The following is a 6274-nucleotide window of genomic DNA, read 5'->3' as shown; positions in this document are numbered from 1 at the left end:
AGTAGGCGATTGAAACTTTAACTTGAACTTTAAATCGGAATTATTGGCGTCGAGCGCGGGCTAATGAAAAGGCGACAAAAGACAACAAAAAAAGAAGCATTTTCCCTTTAAACTACTTTAAGCAGATTCAGCGAAATGCTATCTCACCAAGTTTCGGACAACCGCAAGTAATCGTTCGTCTCTGAGAGTCGCTTCCGCGTTAATGAAAGTTCCGTTCTCCCATGTCATTAATCATGTCTGAACTTCCGCAATTTGTTCTTGAGCACAGTGACAGCTACTGGCGTTTCCGGGCATTTTGTGATCGAAATCGTCAGTGGTTAATTTAGCGCGACTGCGACATCGCTCTTATATGCGAATGCTATTGCTACTTACTCCGGCTAAGCGTACAGTTCCGACTCCTAATCTGGTTTGTGCGACAATAAGTGGCTTCGGGATGAAGACTTCGAAAAGCGGTCACATGATAAATGACATCTATCTCGTACAATTTATATTGCGTGAAACATTCGTCCAGCTGCTTTTGCGTCTCCAAGCGTGGTTAGACCGAGCCATTCGTTATTATTCCGTCGCCATTCTGAGCTCTTCGTTCTTTCTCTCCGAGCTATTTTTAACGACACAGACAACTGAATTCCGACATACAAGTCTATTTTTCCGCAAGAAAATTGTAAAAATTTACGACGCTTCCTTCGGAAATATAATTCTGCTCCCATGAGCGACTCTAATTTCGAGCTTCGTCGTCAGCGGTCGCAAGTGATATAATTCAAGATCACGATTGACGTGCGGCGCACAGCATCGTGCAGTATCGGCACCTAGACCATCGGTATGCCGCTGCTTTCACAATTAGTAATTACCGCACCGATAAAATGATCTTCATCGTTTTTAACCATTCGTTTTCACAGCATCCTTTACATTTCCCGGTGTTGAAGCTCGGGCCATCCGTTCTGTCTTTCCGAAAGCAAAAATTAAATACGAACATCTTTCAAAGGCACAGGAACGACCCTCGCATGGAAGTCCGCCTGGTATAATATTCTGCGCGAAACTGACGAATTTCTGCTCAACAGTTCCCAACACGAATGATATTCGGGTTGGATGTTCCCGCAAGTACCCGGATATGGTCTCTCGAATAATCCGTGTCTGTATACAGAAAGTATAATAGCGGCAAGCAGATATTGCGCTAATATCCTCCAGTTTATCGAAACGCGAATCACGTGGTCGCACGATATAGCGACTGTGTTTCGCAAACTTGTGCAGAAGAAGTGCATTTAATGATATGCAGTCCTGCTATGTACCCATTGGATGATTAGCTTAACATACTTGCCGAGTTTAATGCTTCGAAATGTAGATTAAGAGCGCACAGTTGAAGTGCATATCTCGTCGCACGTGCTCATGTGTTTCAGCCGCTAGCAGTATTCGAAAGAAAATGCTAATGAAGGATTTCTGTCCTACTTTTAATTGCATAAAGGTCTCATTCTAAGTAAGATACACATAAGTGGTCCTCAGCAATTAAAATTGTGGTAAACAAGTATACCTTTTCGCGTGAAACTCAGCTCAGACCTTACATGGGTGTACATCCTGTAATTCCTGCAATGCAGACGGCTTGTTGGCCTCATCATTGAGCTTTGGTTTGTGTGTGAAACTTCATCACCAGTGTAACGTTTCTCGTTGCCTGGGTAATTTACGCATGAGAGTCTTATATCATGTGCTATACAATGCTCAAATCTCTCACCATACTATTTTTTAGTGTACCCGTCGTGCACTTCTCTAACATGTCATATAGTTATCCCGCACTTCACTCTCTGTGATTTGTAGAAGCGACGAGCCAGCCAGGCTTGTTCCAGGCTTTCTGTTCGCGATACCAGTTATATTTTAGTGCTTGTATATTCGTTTCATATGAAACGCCACCAGACAAACTTAGCTGGGATCGGTGCGCATGGGCGGAACGGCAGCTTGTGCATAAGAGATGGAAGAATGGACTGTGTAACCGTTCGGATACCCTGAGCATGCCCTGACACGCGCGAACGCTTACCACGGCACGATGAGTGTCACTGCGTGGGTCTCTTGAGAATGAACATCCTGAAAAGTCGTGGCGAGTTTTCCATGCACCGACGATAGCGCGTGCGAACACGAACCCTCTCGCCAAGTTAGAAATCAATTCACGTAGATGACAGAACAGTTCGGCGATCGCTCGGCGTGGGGTCACACAGATCGCGTAATATATAGTACAGCATTTCTACGCAGCAACTTGAAACGAGGAACACCATAGCTATCACAGAGCTGCAGCGTTCGCTAGCTACGCGGCGCCGTTAGGTGCCGTGTTTCAATTTCGTGGGACGACATCGGGGCTTTGATCTTCACATACTGCAATTTACACAACGGGGAGACGTATGCGTGACTAGTACATATTGGCACCATAGGCAAAAGCATAGAAATGACATGAAATAGCTGTAACATCTTCAGTTGGCAGAGTCGGTAGGTGCAAACTTGACCTTCGTCGAGCGATTCTGTGTCGATGTCTGGGCTCCACCGACACCCAGTCTCCCTAGGATTTTTGATCGCTGCAAGCATCTATGTTCCCCCGAACTTGTCTTTTCTCCTGTGCGTGCGCGCGTGCCTGCGGGTGTGCGCGCGCGTGTGTGTGTGTGTGTGTGTGTGTGTGTGTGTGTGTGTGTGTGTGTGTGTGTGTGTGTGTGTGTGTGTCTGCAGTGCTAATGCTACGGTGTGACCACTTCATTCACATAAAATAAAGAACACTGCAACCTTCGTTATAGCCCTCGATCACTTGTGGACTGTTGGCATTAATGGAAAACACTAGAGCTCGCTTTTGAATGTCACATAAGTTTGAGGCAGTCTGAACACTGTATTTTTTATTAAATATGTTTTATTAAACATCTGTAATCAAGCCCATACATGGGTTCACAGACTATCGTTTATTCACATACCGTACCACGTTTACAGAATTCCGTAGAATGCTCAGCACCAATGCGGGAATTTCGAGATGTTGGTAACCTATTTTAAAGAGAGCTAAAAGCACAGTCAGAAACGAGGACGGAGGACGCACACATACATACTTGTACACATAGGCGCTTGTGGGTGCGTATATGTGTACAGTTTGTCGTCCGTCATATCCGTGCGCTTTTAGATATTTTCAAAACAGTCTGCACCTCCGGTAGTTAACGACAGTGGTATAAGCGCACAATAATATCGTGCGTGCTTTCGGGGCATAAACGCATAAGCATAAGCGTGCGCACACCGGGGTGCAGGCAGGGCGACCGCTCTCCCTAATCAGATAGTGAGAAATAATGCACTCCTGTGTTTTGTTTCTTTATACTGCACGTTCCGTAACCCTGCCATTTCGTAGGTTGTCGTGGTCCGCGTCAGGTCGGTGAAGGGGCTTTCTGACCCTGCCCTTCAGCATCGCGGAATGAACGGGATGTCAGAATGAACGAAATTTAAATGTTTCAAACGCAGCTGCCTACGTATCCACACAAAACTTTGGCGAGCACGCCATAGCGGCGCGCGAGCGTCGCGTTGATAACTTCCTCCGTGGCGCTTGCACGTGCTTTTCAATGCCCGCACAATCGTCGTGTCTAGAAGGTGAAGACGTGATTGACGTACTCTTCTGACGTAGTTTGTGAACTCAACAGGCAGTCTTCGTCATCCTGGGACAATCAGACTACGTACCATGTGTCCAGGAACACATGACGTAGGTGGATATTTGTTTACGTACAAGGCAATGTCGATGCCGTAATTGGTTGTATATTGTGCTCGGTTGTACAGCACAGAAGCCATCCTAAATCACTTTTCACAATAATCATCGAATGAACTTTGTAGCGGTATTTGCCTCACGAATCGATTGGCGGAAACATTTCCTGAATTCGTGAAGAACGAGCGGCGTTGAGGGATTTCTATCCTTAAAGGCTTTCTCTGTTCTCTCTTCCCGACGAGCGCGCTGGAAGGTACACAGGGAGGGGAGGAACGGTGAAAATAAGTTACTTTAGCACGCGTGATTGCGTTTTACGTACCACAGGAAACGCGATCGCTCTTTCGCGTTGTGATTCTTATGCGCGCTAGCGTGGCTACTGTGTGATGTTAACAGGCTATGGAACGCAGCGCTTGCACGTGGCTGCACCATCTGGCAAAAAGCGCATTTCATCCAAACGCCGCTCTTCATTTATGTTGGCTATTAGCCAACAGCAGGCTATCTACTGCTTGACACCAAACAGCAGGCGCATGCAGCTACAAAGATTGTGAGCACAGGCACTTCTGTATGAAAGGAGGGCGCCGGTGAAAATAAAAGCTTCGTTCTACGCTTCTAAACTCTCCTTGCCGCATATGACTGCAACATTTGGATAAATTGTTCAGGGGCCATGTCGACTTTCTGTATAATGTATTTTTTGATCACACCCGAGGGGTGGTGCGTGACATCGTTATAATTTGCTTAAAGATGTTGTAGGCGCAATACATGAACAGCGCGAAAAACTATAAAGCTTCAGCAAAGCGAGGGAGACACCGACGAGCTCCTTCACTGATACTTTTTAGCGGCGTTAATGCCCTGTGTAATGGAGCACCAACAAGCCCAAACCTGCAAGTTATTGTCTAGGCCCTATTATCCGCTGATATGTGTAATAATATTTGTGTGTCCATACAAATCAATCTTACAGTTTACGGTGCCTCCAAAATTTTGCGTCAGTACATCTGTTCAGGAAAGCATTTCGACGACACCTTCTTGTGCGGCCTTAGCCACAAATTGAGGCACAAGATCATCGTCCCAGTATTATGCCACGTTTTTCAGTATCCATGAAAAACGCACCTCAACCGGGATTATAGCTGCAGCTTCACAGAAAAGCAATCAGGGTTTTACGCTTCATCGTACTATGTATTTGTTAATACCAGTAGTCGAATATTGCGTACATCAATGAACATAACTACTATTTACTCTAGCATACAACGAATATTTGTATCGCTTCTATTCGAGTGCCTATTTATTTATGCTGACGAAAACAGAGAATCTATAGTGAATTGTATATTATCAAAAAATTACATAAACACCTTCGATGACGCTTAAGCATCGCATACAAGAGTGGAACAGGATGAGCTTAATCGGGCCCCGTTCACATCACTTTCATCGATGCTTCGCTCCTCGGTGAACTCTTCAACCGCAGAGGCGTAGCCAGAAATCTTTTGGAGAGCGAGGTGGTGGGGCCTTCAACAAACTATTACGCATGTTTTTGCGTATGTTTGAAATTGCTCGCTTGCAACCTCCCAGCCCACCCACCCTATCTACACCAATGTTCAACTGTGCTGTTAGGGAAGGAACACCCGTGCGCAAAACATTTCCCGTTTTAAACACTCCTAGGACACCTACTGCAATTACAGTTGCGAAATACCAGCTACGCGTCTGTAAGGCAAAGCGCGCACTTGTGTAGCTGCACACTTTGTCGATACTGTGGCTGGGCGTAGTCGTGGTGATGGCAAATTATAGCTCAGCCCTTCATAATGGGTAGGCAGCAGCAGCACCAGGAACCACGTCTGTTGCGGTTCTACGTTGCTTCTACGCAATAGACATTGCTAGCTGTGCGTCCGCAGCAGCAATGCGGACGCATGCTGCCAGCCAATTCCAATGGAAACCTGCGTTCGCAGACCTCTTGCGGACGCACAACTAAAGCTGCCTATTGTTACACCTGTTAACGAGGCCCCTTGTCCTGCGTGACGCCTGTCTAGATTTTTTTTTTCTCAATGAAGCTGCAAGCACTGGCGTAGCTCTGTAGTAGAACAGCTGAGAGCTACGCAGAATTCCCAGCTTTGATTGCTACTCAAACCAGCGATTCTTTCCATCCATCGTGAGTTTTTTATCACCGACGAGGCCGCTGACGCCGACAGCGGGATTTCTGGGAGCCATCCTCTCCTATTGCTTTGGAAAGGGCACCTAGAAAGCGCATACGCATATGGAAACTTGCACACGCCGCAGGAAGGCCTACGTTAAGTTTATCTTTCTCAGCTTATTGCTAATACATTTTATTTTCTGAAAGTACGTTGTTTGACGCGCACGTGTACAATCATCTTTAACGGTTGCGCCTTTACACCCAGAAATTGTGCAGGTAAGATTACATTTCATTTCCAGACGATTCCAATGAACACTCGTCAAAAATTTGACAAAAGCGACCTCTAGCTCACCAGGGCGCGTTATTGCATTTGTCTTGTATTCGGCGTAATACTCAACGAGCGCATTCCGGTCGTAAACTAGCGCTCCTTTGATGCTTCTGAAAGTTTATTCACA

Source organism: Rhipicephalus sanguineus, chromosome 6, assembly GCF_013339695.2.
Source record: "Rhipicephalus sanguineus isolate Rsan-2018 chromosome 6, BIME_Rsan_1.4, whole genome shotgun sequence".
Taxonomy (NCBI): Eukaryota; Metazoa; Arthropoda; class Arachnida; order Ixodida; family Ixodidae; genus Rhipicephalus; species Rhipicephalus sanguineus.
This window is presented reverse-complemented; position numbering follows the sequence as displayed.